General features: G+C 40.2%; 1 long non-coding RNA gene and 2 pseudogenes across 1 annotated transcript in view; 2 read left to right on the top strand and 1 right to left on the bottom strand.

Annotated features, from left to right (window-relative positions):
• The window catches only part of LOC134960950 (uncharacterized), a 123,394-nt gene that overhangs the window by 61,983 nt on the left and 47,049 nt on the right, over positions 1-14,362 (top strand). The gene's annotated exons all lie outside the window — the stretch shown is intronic.
• On the bottom strand, positions 2,961-3,078 carry LOC134945134 (5S ribosomal RNA; annotated as a pseudogene).
• LOC134953290 (5S ribosomal RNA) lies at positions 13,595-13,713 on the top strand (annotated as a pseudogene).

Raw genomic sequence — 14,362 nt, 5'->3', positions numbered from 1 at the left:
CGGAACAGTATCTGGTGGGGGACCCCCAGAGAATATTCAGTGTAGTAGGTGTATGGGAACTAGCAACAAGGTATAACATTGACAACAGTTTCAACTTTTATCTGGCTTTTTCTTACTCTTTTTGCTATACCCCTTATCACAATACTGTTAATAACAACTTGGGTGGACCACAAACCCAATAAGGAAGATTTTTCCACTATTCTAAAATTCCAATGACACTGGTGGGCAGACCAGATAGTCACAAACAAGAAATAATTTCCCAGTATTGTTTGAGGATATGATACATAATATTTCAGAGGGTGCTCTTGTCCCAGATCTCTAATAGAGAGTAATTATTAGCATCCTGCTACATATTTGGCTATTTGGCCTAAAATTTTAAAACTTGGAGTACTATCTCCTCATTATGTGATCTATCCTGCACCAGATGGGCATATTATTCTACTAAAAACATGTGACCATTGTATTTAGATTAATTTCAATAAAAGTTATATTTTTAGACTAATAATCAATAATATTACTCTAGATCTTTTCTTTTTCTTAAATGAGTGCGCCAACTAAGGGTCTTTCTTTTTCTTCTGAGCTATAAACCAGGTAAGCACACTTGTGTAGTTGTGTCTTACCTTTTAAAAGCCATAAGAGTGGCAGGTAAGCTTTAAACCAGTAAAACACATTTTCCCCTATGAGACAGCAGTAGCCAGGTCCCAAAAAAAATCTATGTGAAAGTTTATGTGAAAGAGTAGGACTTGCAGTGAAATGGGGTCCCTTGGAGTGGGCCGCAAGCTTACATGCATTGTACAATTCAAAAACCAAAACCCCATTGTTTGTTCAGATATATACTAAAGCATTATGGTGAATGAAGCTGCTAAGGAGAGTGCAGGGTTCTCTTTATATGTATATTTGACTTTGCTTGTCACAGCCCACCGCACCCCAACCTAAGGGTGGGGAGTACGTGAGTGCACCCCTCTCCTGGGAATGGCGAGTGCAGTGGATTCCCGAATGTGTATGTATGTATGTATGTATGTATGTATTTATATGTGTGTGTGTGTATATATATATATATATATATATATATATTTATGTATAAAATTAATTTTGTGTAATTATTAGTACAATTATCATTTAAGCTGTTGTTTACTCATTATTTCATGAATGATACAGTTTATGCGTCTCAGCATACCTTCAACTTTCCATTCTTATACAGGTTCAGACATTGTGAGTCAGCATTATTTGCGGAATAGTTACTTTGCATAAAATTGCCTGGTGATCAGAATAATTTGGCCACTGAGTTTATAATTATAAAGCACTTTTTTTTTTACTGTATACTGTACCAGTGCTTTCCAAAATAGATAGCAAAGCATTCAAATTTGTATAATAAGATGAGAGTTTATCAAACTTAATTGCTATTATTGCTCTGTTTATTTTGCTCTGTTTATTTTGTAAAAAGTGAATGACATTAATTCGGACCTAATTTATGTACCTGCAGTTGCCAATAATATTTCTACGTATTTATTTTCAAAATGACAAGTGTCTTTTGGAATAACATATTTGACGGTGTCTGAGGTTGGGTATGTGAGTTCAATAGTTAAAATGTTGAAACTCACATTGGAGACAAAGACGGTTTTCTGACAAATTAATAATGCAATTTAAAGCATTTTAACAGAATCAGATTTACAAATTCAAACATCATGGTAAAGCATCATCATTTAAGTTATAAATCCAACTCAGTTAAATTATTATTAATTGCATTATTAACAAGTCGGCATGCTGGCTTCCACATCACAGCACTGGCGTATTTATAATGGGTACAGTGTGACCCTTGTGCCCAGAAATACAGTGCTGCCGGCTAGAGAGGAGGGGGCCTAGATGGCACCTGTACACGGGCCTCCTCTTCCCCTTTGTCTCATTAGTGCAAATAGCCTAATGCTGACAGGTTCTCCAACAATCCTAGTGGTTAATCACAGGAATAATACCGATTGCAGTTAATATTAAGGCTCTTAAATTGACATAAGCAGTGACGCTTCATTTTGTTGTCAACTGGTCTCTTTGCAGTGTTTTTTCCTACAGTATTTGAGCCTATGAAGAGGGAAGCTGTCAGGACAACATGATAATTATGCAAACAAGCAGTGGTAACAGCTCAATCATTCTGGAGAAAATTATATCAGGTGCTAGAAAAAGGGGTGGGTCACAGCAAACAGCAGACAGAAAGGAAGGGGGTACTTTTCCTCCCCTGGCATTTCCTCAGCACACTAACTATTACCTAGAGCAGAACTGGGGCGATCGGGCACAGGTCACAAAATAACAATAATGTATGTACATGAGAAGACCAAAAATGGACAATTAATTACCCTTAATAACGGGAACGAAAAAATATCTAAGATCTTCTCCTATGTATGATGTCCTTGTTGGTGGTGCGCCCAGAGCCAGAAAGTACATAAACTAAAAGTGGGAGAGAAAGAAGGCTCTTGTGTGGGTGCACTCTGTACAGGAAAAAGTTCCTATGAAATATGTCAAAGAATGTTTAAAACATAACTTTTATTGGTATTAATGTAAACATAATTTACCCCTCTAAATGATCCATGAAAAAAATAGGGATTTAGAAAAAATATGAAAATGATCTGGTCTCTTGTTAAGAAGAGTGATTGGAAAGGTTGTAGACACAGAATTGTCATACCACCATTTCCCCTGACCAGTACAGATTTTTGTATTAATCGGACCGAGGAGTGGTCAAAGCATTATTGTAGGAATATCCAACTATAATCACTATTATTAAGTGGATATGTTGCTAATCAATGATCACCAGACTTTAGCACCTGAAACACTTGACAAATGTCACAATTGTGAGTAGAAAAGACATTGGGCTGCACTGAACATTCACTGAGTAAATAAAGAGACATAGAATAGAAATAGTGGTGATACTGCTGTTGGCGAGTTCTTCTCACACAGAGAGGAAACAGATTCCTGCTCTACAACACCAAGTATTCCCAGGCAGTCTCCTTTCCTGGTACTGACCAGGCCCAACGCTGTTTAGCTTCCAAGTAGGACGAGATCGGGCGATGGCAGCGTGGTATGATAGTAGAGAATAGTATGATCAGTACGCCAATGAGAGTGCACCTATATAGGAAATAATAGGTAGGAAATGATAGAAAAAAAGAAAAACGAGAAAGAAATTGAAAGATAAGCAAAAATAGGTGGATCTGCTTTCCACATTAGGCACGGTTCTATAGTACCCACGTCCGTGGTTCTGTGATCCGTGGATCATGGATGAGAGTCCATGAGACAGGTGAATAAGTGAATGAATCTAGATTGGTGTTCTTGATTGTTAGGGTTATGACCCAGACTGGGTAATAGATTAAGTTAATGACACAGAGTATTACTGTGGATATGGTTTGTCTAACAAAAATGATCACCACAGTAAATTGTTTAGGCAGCCTGCCCCCAAATGCTGTCACTAGGATCTTCCTAGGAAATATCAGTTATCACAGAGTATGGTGCTAGGTGACGGTATTATTGCCACAATAAACAAATAAGTTAATTAGGCAGCCTGCCCAAAAATGCTCTAAGAATAGTAAATGAACACAGGCATGTATATAGCATGCACAATTAATTTCCTACACAGAGAACACAGTGATGAATTTAGCATGCCAACAATTCACAATTCATACAGATCAAATGCAAACAAATGCAAAAAAATCAAACAGTATCATACAAATTCATAATCCTAAATAGGAAGAAAAAAACAGCTGACCTGTGATTAGGAATGAACCTGACAGGCTATATCTGTCAGGTGCCGCAAAGAAATAAATTAATAAACATGTAGGTGAAAATGTAAAAGATAATAATGTGCTGGCCTCTGTCGGAGACTGGAAATGTAGGCCGTATCAGAGGACAATACCTTACATAGGGAAAAAAATCTATGCTCTAATAGGCAATTAGTATAGATGCACTGGTGGTGTGCCTGAGTGTGATATTGCTGTCTGTGAGTCCACAGAACAGCGGGGGCTTACAGCACTCCAATCAGAGGGCAGACAAATGGATCAGCGCATGGTCAGGTGCAGAAGGCTGGTGCCATGTAGTCACTCCATATGCGGACCCCCGTGGGAAGACACGTTTCACCCGTATCGGGCTTGTTCACTTCCGGGTTCGGATGTGTAGGCGGGGGGACGGGTTTAAAGCAGTTTGCTTTGTGCGTCAGACCAGTAAGTAGAGAGAATGCGGTGGGCGGTGGCGCCGCGTCAGCGGGCACGCCCGCCGTCGCTAGGGGGAAGTGCAGGAATGTTGCGCATGTCAGCTAGTCGCTGATGGGGCCGGAGTCGCCATGTTGGAAAAGGGATGAAGTTAAAAGAGATGTGAGCATGTCTGGGGACCTTACGCGAGGCCCTAAACGCCATTGTAAATAAGGGATAAGATAGTACCAGATACGTAGAAGTGTGGGCAGACGGAGATTCACAAAAGTTATTGATATCATAAATGTGTGCCTTGCAGGTTAGAAAAAAGGGGATATGAAAGATTATAAACTTAACAGGATATGAAGATATTAATGAGTATAGACAAGAACATTGTTGAATGACATTGAAAGGAAACAGTTAAGGGAAAATGGGAGGAGAGATGAAAGAGTAAATAGGAAATATCGTATATAGGATAAATGACAGAAAAAAGGGAAACCAATAGGGGCGTGCGGGAAATGATAGAAGGGGAAGAATTGGTTAATGTGATTGCATTATGTGCAAAAGGTGAAATGAAATGACAGTGAAGGTACTGGAAAAATGAAAGTGACATGGATTTGAAAATGGGATAAAAATGCAAATAATATTAAAATATAAATAAACATGAAAATAAAAATAAAATAAAAATAAAAATAAAAATGAAAATAAAAATAATAAAAAGTAAAGATAGATGAATAAAAATAATAAAATAAAATAAAATAAAATAAAAATTGATTGTGTGCTGAATGGATAAGATTGAAAGGTGAGGATGGATTGTGGACTGATGATATAAATTAGCAGTGTGACTGGTTAACAAACATTTAATTAAAGTTGGTGCCTGTTAATCGAAAGGGGAAAAGAATGGCAGGGGACATGATAATGAATGGGGGGGGGAGGGTGATGGGGGTAATAGATGGAATGTGGGAATACGAGGGGGTGTGAGTGTAGGTAAGTGAGGTGGAATAGGGTGTTGAGAGGAGGAAATGGAAGATATTGCAATAGGGAAGGTGACTGGGATTACATGGTTGGACCTGAGTTGGGACACTCTGGGATGCAGGGAGGCAGGTGAATATGAGGGTGAGGTGAAAAGTGAGATGCAAGTGTGATTAGTGACAATGAACTAGGAAGGAAACTAGGGGCGAAAAAAAAGCACCGTAAGTAGGCAGATAGGATATAAAAGGTGCATGGGAAGAGCAAAATAGTGTAAAGAGTGATCATAAAGTGATGAAGTGAATTGGGGAAATGAAAGGGGAGGTGACTAAATGAGATAAATGGTGTATTGTATTAGGGAATACAACAAGTATAAGCTGGAATGGTAGAACTGTTAATTCACAGGAAAACCGCGTAATTGATATTTTCGTTCAGACCAAAGGGCTTGAGACTGTTGAGGCGAAAGATCCACTCGCTCTCTTTTTTATAGAGTTCTTTGGTGATGTCTCCCCCTCGTATGCCCAAATGAACGCGGTCCAAGCCAAAGACCTTAAATTCTTTGATGGATCCTTTATGGTGATAGTGAAAATGCCTGGCAACCGAGGTAAGCTGTTTCATGCGTGCCAGATCTTTTGCAGCATTGCGAATAATTCCCAAATGTTCCAGGACCCTTTCTTTTAATTTACGTGTGGTCATTCCAATATATTTAAGATTGCACCCACAAGTTATGCAGTAAATCACTGCTTGGGTATTGCAGTTGAAAAAATGATGTAGTGTGATTGCTTGCCCAAATCTGTCGATGACAGTGTTGGTTTGTGATATCTGTGGGCATGATTTGCATTGACCACACGGAAAGGAGCCAGAAATTGATGTTTTTTTGGGGGTGGATGTGACAAAATGGCTACGTACTAGTTGGTCTTTTATATTCTTAGATCGACGCCAACTCATCTGTAATGGAGAGTCCAGGAACGGGGATAAATCTGGATCCAGCTGTAGGATGGGAAGGTGTTTAGTTATAACATTTTTCAACATTCTCCATTCAGGACAGAATGTCCCTATAAATCTTAGGGTGTCATCCGGTTTGGTGTCCTCTTTCTTCTTCCCAAAAATTAAACTCTCCCTCTTGACTGCTGTGGTGGCCGAGTATGCTCGTTTGAGTGAGCGTTTACTATAACCTCTGGCTAGGAGGCGTTGGGTAAGTGCTCTGCTCTTGATTTTAAAGACGTGATCCTCCGAGCAGTTGCGTCTCAGCCTGAGGTACTCCCCTTTGGGGATATTTCAATGGTTGGAGGAAAATGTGAACTGGTTCGAAAGAGGAGACTATTGGTTGCAGTCTCCTTGCGATATAATTCTGTTTCCAGAAAGCCTGTGTCAGATTTGTAAATATTGAGATCAAGAAAGGGGACCATCTCCGTGCTGATGGTATGAGTCAATGTAATATTGAGATTATTAGTGTTAAGGAGTTGAATAAAGTCCATAAGAAGACCTCTTTCTCCGTTCCAAATAATGAATATGTCGTCAATATATCTTAGCCACAATGTCACGTGCGTAGTGTATTTTTCATTGACGGTATTGAAAACGAAGAGGTGCTCCCACCACCCCAAAAAGAGGTTCGCATAAGTGGGTGCACACGCAGCACCCATTGCAGTTCCTCTTACTTGCAGAAAAAATTGATCTTGAAAAACAAAATAGTTTTGGGAAAGAACAAAGTGAAGTCATTTTAGAAGAAAATCCGAAAAATCCTTTTCTCCTCCTTGGTCCAGGTAGTACTTGACTGCTGTCAGGCCATGATGGTGATTAATACTTGTGTACAATGCCTCCACATCTAGAGTCACTAGGAGAAAGTCATTCTCAAAGTGTATATCATGAATTTTATGTAATAGATCCGATGTGTCCTGCAAGTAGGAGGGTACATCAAGAACAAATTCACGTAAGTGTAAGTCTAGAAATCGACTGGGTTGCTCCAGAAGCCCACCATTACCTGACATTATTGGTCTGCCAGGTGGCTGATGGGCATTTTTATGGATCTTAGGCAAAAGATAAAAAGTAGGTGTTTTTGGATTCTGGACAGTAAGATATTGTAATTCTTGTTTAGTGATGGTGCCTTGGGTAAAAGCCTCTTGTAATAAGATATTATAGGCATTCAAAATTCTGGTGGTAGGATCGCTGAGAAGTTTCTTATAACATGAGAGATTGTGTAATTGTCGATGTGCTTCAGTAATGTACATTTCACGAGGCCAGAGTACAATATTACCACCTTTGTCGGATGGTTTTATGATTATATCATGCCAAGTTTCCATTTCTTGCAGGGCTTTTCTTTCTTTGAATTTGAGATTTTGAGAAGAGTGGTGAAGGCCATTTCTAGTTTGAACATAGATATCATCAAATTCTTTAGACACCCGGTTCAAAAAGACCCTGACCTCTGGGCTGGTATTGTCAGGAGGAAAAAAGGAAGATTTGGGTTTACATTTCGGTCTGTTAGTGATTGTTCCATCCATATTGGATTCCATTTGAAGTTCTTCTAATTCCTGAATGGCACGGAGGTCATCTGTGGTCAGTTCTGAGCTGCACGGATTCTCCACCTGTCTATGTTGTTGCCTGGAAAATAATTTTTTGAGAAGAAGCTTCCTCCCAAAGAGCCTCAGGTCCTTTTCCCAAGAAAATCTTTTAAAGGGTCTGGATGGTGAAAAGGAAAGTCCCTTTGCAAGTACCTCCATATGGTCGGTAGAAAGAGGCCTATCAGATAAATTGATAACCTGTAGTTTGGAAGGATTATTGCGATCTACCGCACCGTCTTCCTCTGTCGAGCTGGATATCGCGCGGTCCTTTGTGTGTCCCAATCTGGATTTCGTCTGTCGCTTCTTCTTTCCACCTCTCCTGGTTTTCCTTGATTTCTGATACGGCCTCTTGGCCTCGAACCTTGGCCTAAAAAACATGGGGGGAAGTCTTCAATTTCTGACTGGTTGTATGGGGTATTTTCAAATGTTTCACTGGCCGAATTTCCACTGTTGGAGGACTCGAATTCCGAGAGGGTTGGGTCTTTCCTCTGTTTTCTAGTCCTGTTAAGGGGTGTGGGATTCCACCTAAAGATGTCACCTCGTGCAATATAAACATGACATCGCGTTTATCCCTTATAAACATGACACTTTACTCCTAGATCAGGTAGATAATGAAATAGATGAACTTGGCAAAAATTTGGAAACCTGGGAAAAGGACCTATCTTTTCAGACTGCGTTTGAGAAACACAAAAAAGAAATTGCGCAGTATGAACAAGCAATAGTGGACCGCAAATGCAACAAATTTATAAGGGATAAACGCGATTTTGCACGAGGTGACATCTTTAGGTGGAATCCCACACCCCTTAACAGGACTAGAAAACAAGAGGGAAGACCCAACCCTCTCGGAATTCGAGTCCTCCAACAGTGGAGATTCGGCGAGTGAAACATTTGAAAATACCCCATACAACCAGTCAGAAATTGAAGACTTCTCCCCACATTTTTTAGGCCAATGTTAGAGGCCAAGAGGCCGTATCAGAAATCAAGGAAAACCAGGAGAGGTGGAAAGAAGCAGCGACAGACGCAATCCAGATTGGGACACACAAAGGACCGCGCGATATCCAGCTCGACAGAGGAAGACGGTGCGGTAGATCGCAATAATCCTTCCAAACTACAGGTTATCAATTTATCTGATAGGCCTCTTTCTACCGACCATATGGAGGTACTTGCAAAGGGACTTTCCTTTTCACCATCCAGACCCTTTAAAAGATTTTCCTGGGAAAAGGACCTGAGGCTCTTTGGGAGGAAGCTTCTTCTCAAAAAATTATTTTCCAGGCAACAACATAGACAGGTGGAGAATCCTTGCAGCTCAGAACTGACCACAGATGACCTCTGTGCCATTCAGGAATTAGAAGAACTTCAAATGGAATCCAATATGGATGGAACAATCACCCACAGACCGAAATGTAAACCCAAATCTTCCTTTTTTTACTCCTGACAATACCAGCCCAGAGGTCAGGGTCTTTTTGAACCGGGTGTCTAAAGAATTTGACGATCTCTATGTTCAAACTAGAAATGGCCTTCACCACTCTTCTCAAAATCTCAAATTCAAAGAAAGAAAAGCCCTGCAAGAAATGGGAACTTGGCATGATATAATCATAAAACCATCCAACAAAGGTGGTAATATTGTACTCTGGCCTCGTGAAATGTACATTACTGAAGCACATCGACAATTACACAATCTCTCATGTTATAAGAAACTTCTCAGCGATCCTACCACCAGAATTTTGAATGCCTATAATATCTTATTACAAGAGGCTGCTACCCAAGGCACCATCACTAAACAACAATTACAATATCTTACTGTCCAGAATCCAAAAATACCTACTTTTTATCTTTTGCCTAGGATCCATAAAAATGCCCATCAGCCACCTGGCAGACCAATAATGTCAGGTAATGGTGGGCTTCTGGAGCAACCCAGTCGATTTCTGGACTTACACTTACGTGAATTTGTTCTTGATTTACCCTCCTACTTGCAGGACACATCGGATCTATTACGTAAAATTCATGATATACACTTTGAGAATGACTTTCTCCTAGTGACTCTAGATGTGGAGGCATTGTACACAAGTATTAATCACCATCATGGCCTGACAGCAGTCAAGTACTACCTGGACCAAGGAGGAGAAAAGGATTTTTTGGATTTTCTTCTAAAATGACTTCACTTTGTTCTTTCCCAAAACTATTTTGTTTTTCAAGATCAATTTTTTCTGCAAGTAAGAGGAACTGCAATGGGTGCTGCGTGTGCACCCACTTATGCAAACCTCTTTTTGGGGTGGTGGGAGCACCTCTACATTTTCAATACCATCAATGAAAAATACACTACGCACGTGACATTGTGGCTAAGATATATTGACGACATATTCATTATTTGGAACGGAGAAAGAGGTCTTCTTATGGACTTTATTCAACTCCTTAACACTAATAATCTCAATATTACATTGACTCATACCATCAGCATGGAGATGGTCCCCTTTCTTGATCTCAATATTTACAAATCTGACACAGGCTTTCTGGAAACAGAATTATATCGCAAGGAGACTGCAACCAATAGTCTCCTCTTTCAAACCAGTTCACATTTTCCTCCAACCATTGAAAATATCCCCAAAGGGGGGTACCTCAGGCTGAGACGCAACTGCTCAGAGGATCAAGTCTTTAAAATCAAGAGCAGAGAACTTACCCAACGCCTCCTAGCCAGAGGTTATAGTAAACGCTCACTCAAACGAGCATACTCGCCCACCACAGCAGTCAAGAGGGAGAGTTTAATTTTTGGGAAGAACAAAGAGGACACCAAACCGGATGACACCCTAAGATTTATAGGGACATTCTGTCCTGAATGGAGAATGTTGAAAAATGTTATAACTAAACACCTTCCCATCCTACAGCTGGATCCAGATTTATCCCCGTTCCTGGACTCTCCATTACAGATGAGTTGGCGTCGATCTAAGAATATAAAAGACCAACTAGTACGTAGCCATTTTGTCACATCCACCCCCAAAAAAACATCAATTTCTGGCTCCTTTCCGTGTGGTAATGCAAATCATGACCACAGATATCACAAACCAACACTGTCATTGACAGATTCGGGCAAGCAATCACACTACATCATTTTTTCAACTGCAATACCCAAGCAGTGATTTACTGCATAACTTGTGGGTGCAATCTTAAATATATTGGAATGACCACACGTAAATTAAAAGAAAGGGTCCTGGAACATTTGGGAATTATTCGCAATGCTGCAAAAGATCTGGCACTCATGAAACAGCTTACCTCGGTTGCCAGGCATTTTCACTTTCACCATAAAGGATCCATCAAAGAATTTAAGGTCTTTGGCTTGGACCACGTTCATTTGGGCATACGAGGGGGAGACATCACCAAAGAACTCTATAAAAAAGAGAGCGAGTGGATCTTTCGCCTCAACAGTCTCAAGCCCTTTGGTCTGAACGAAAATATCAATTACGCGGTTTTCCTGTGAATTAACAGTTCTACCATTCCAGCCTATTCTTGTTGTATACCCTAATACAATACACCATTTATCTCATTTAGTCACCTCCCCTTTCATTTCCCCAATTCACTTCATCACTTTATGATCACTCTTTACACTATTTTGCTCTTTCCATGCACCTTTTATATCCTATCTGCCTACTTACGGTGCTTTTTTTCGCCCCTAGTTTCCTTCCTAGTTCCTTGTCACTAATCACACTTGCATCTCACTTTTCACCTCACCCTCATATTCACCTGCCTCCCTGCATCCCAGAGTGTCCCAACTCAGGTCCAACCATGTAATCCCAGTCACCTTCCCTATTGCAATATCTTCCATTTCCTCCTCTCAACACCCTATTCCACCTCACTTACCTACACTCACACCCCCTCGTATTCCCACATTCCATCTATTACCCCCATCACCCTCCTCCCCCCCCCATTCATTATCATGTCCCCTGCCATTCTTTTCCCCTTTCGATTAACAGGCACCACCTTTAATTAAATGTTTGTTAACCAGTCACACTGCTAATTTATATCATCAGTCCACAATCCATCCTCACCTTTCAATCTTATCCATTCAGCACACAATCAATTTTTATTTTATTTTATTTTTTATTATTTTTATTCATCTATCTTTACTTTTTATTATTTTTATTTTCATTTTTATTTTATTTTTATTTTCATGTTTATTTATATTTTAATGTTATTTGCATTTTTATCCCATTTTCAAATCCATGTCACTTTCATTTTTCCAGTACCTTCACTGTCATTTCATTTCACCTTTTGCACATAATGCAATCACATTAACCAATTCTTCCCCTTCTATCATTTCCCGCACGACCCTATTGGTTTCCCTTTTTTCTGTCATTTATCCTATATACGATATTTCCTATTTACTCTTTCATCTCTCCTCCCATTTTCCCTTAACTGTTTCCTTTCAATGTCATTCAACAATGTTCTTGTCTATACTCATTAATATCTTCATATCCTGTTAAGTTTACAGTCTCTCCTATCCCCTTTTTCTAACCTGCAAGGCACACATTTTTGAAATCAATATTTTTTGTGAATCTCCGTCTGCCCACACTTCTACGTATCTGGTACTATCTTATCCCTTATTTACAATGGCGTTTAGGGCCTCGCGTAAGGTCCCCAGACATGCTCACAACTCTTTTAACTTCATCCCTTTTCCAACATGGCGACTCCGGCCCCATCAGCGACTAGCTGACATGCGCAACATTCCTGCACTTCCCCCTAGCGACGGCGGGCGTGGCCGCTGACGCGGTGCCGCTGCCCACCGCATTCACTCTGTTACTGGTCTGACGCACAAAGCAAACTGCTTTAAACCCGTCCCCCCGCCTACACATCCGAACCTGGAAGTGATCAAGCCCGATACTGGTGAAACGCGTCTTCCCACGGGGGTCCGCATATGGAGTGACTACATGGCACCAGCCTTCTGCACCTGACCATGCGCTGATCCATTCGTCTGCCCTCTGATTGGAGTGCTGTAAGCCCCCGCTGTTCTGTGGACTCACAGACAGCAATATCACACTCAGGCACACCACCAGTGCATCTATACTAATTGCCTATTAGAGCATAGATTTTTTTCCCTATGTAGGGTATTGTCCTCTGATACGGGCTACATTTCCAGTCTCCAACAGAGGCCAGCACATTATTATCTTTTACATTTTCACCTACATGTTTATTCATTTATTTCTTTGCAGCACCTGACAGATATAGCCTGTCAGGTTCATTCCTAATCACAGGTCAGCTGTTTTTTTCTTCCTATTTAGGATTATGAATTTGTATGATACTGTTTGATTTTTTTTTGCATTTGTTTGCATTTGATCTGTATGAATTGTGAATTGTTGGCATGCTAAATTAATCACTGTGTTCTCTGTGTAGGAAATTCATTGTGCATGCTATATACATGCCTGTGTTCATTTACTATTCTTAGAGCATTTTTGGGCAGGCTGCCTAATTAACTTATTTGTTTATTGTGGCGATAATACCATCGCCTAGCACCATACTCTGTGATAACTGATATTTCCTAGGAAGATCCTAGTGACAGCATTTGGGGGCAGGCTGCCTAAACAATTTACTGTGGTGATCATTTTTGTTAGATAAACCTTATCCACAGTAATACTCTTTGTCATTAACTTAATCTATTACCAAGTCTGGGTCATAACCCTAACAATCAAGAACACCAATCTAGATTCATTCACTTCTTCACCTGTCTCGTGGACTCTCATCCACGATCCACGGATCACAGAACCACGGACGTGGGTACTGTTGAACCGTGCCTAACGTGGAAAGCAGATCCACCTATTTTTGCTTATCTTTCAATTTCTTTCTCGTTTTTCTATCATTTCCTACCTATTACTTCCTATAAAGGTGCACTCTCATTGGCGTACTGATCATACTATTCTCTACTATCATACCACGCTGCCATCGCCCGATCTCGTCCGATCTTGGAAGCTAAACAGCGTTGGGCCGGGTCAGTACCAGGAAAGGAGACTGCCTGGGAATACTTGGTGTTGTAGAGCAGGAATCTGTTTCCTCTCTGTGTGAGAAGAACTCGCCAACAGCAGTATCACCACTATTTCTGTTCTATATCTCTTTATTTACTCAGCGAATGTTCAGTGCAGCCCAATGTCTTTTTTACTCACAATTGTGACATTTGTCAAGTGATTCAGGTGCTAAAGTCTGGTGATCATTGATTAGCAACATATCCACTTAATAATAGTGATTATAGTTGGATATTCCTACAATAATGCTTTGACCACTCCTCGGTCCGATTAATACAGAAATTTGTACTGGTCAGGGGAAATGGTGGTATGACAATTCTGTGTCTACAACCTTTCCAATCACTCTTCTTAACAAGAGACCAGAACATTTTAAGATTTTTTCTAAATCCCTATTTTTTTCATGGATCATTTAGATGGGTAAATTATGTTTACATTAATACCAATAAAAGTTATGTTTTAAACATTCTTTGACATATTTCATAGGAACTTTTTACTGTACAGAGTGCGCCCACACAAGAGCCTTCTTTCTCTCCCACTTTTAGACTAACTATTACCTGTAAGAATACTTGAACCTATCTGGTAATAGAATGTCAAAGATATTTGTTAAATTAATTTGCAAATACATGGAAAAGCTGCTGTGCCACGTCAAGGCCTCTCTGATGTCCGC

Source organism: Pseudophryne corroboree, chromosome 1 (genome assembly GCF_028390025.1).
Source record: "Pseudophryne corroboree isolate aPseCor3 chromosome 1, aPseCor3.hap2, whole genome shotgun sequence".
NCBI lineage: Eukaryota > Metazoa > Chordata > Amphibia > Anura > Myobatrachidae > Pseudophryne > Pseudophryne corroboree.
This window is presented reverse-complemented; position numbering and strand designations above follow the sequence as displayed.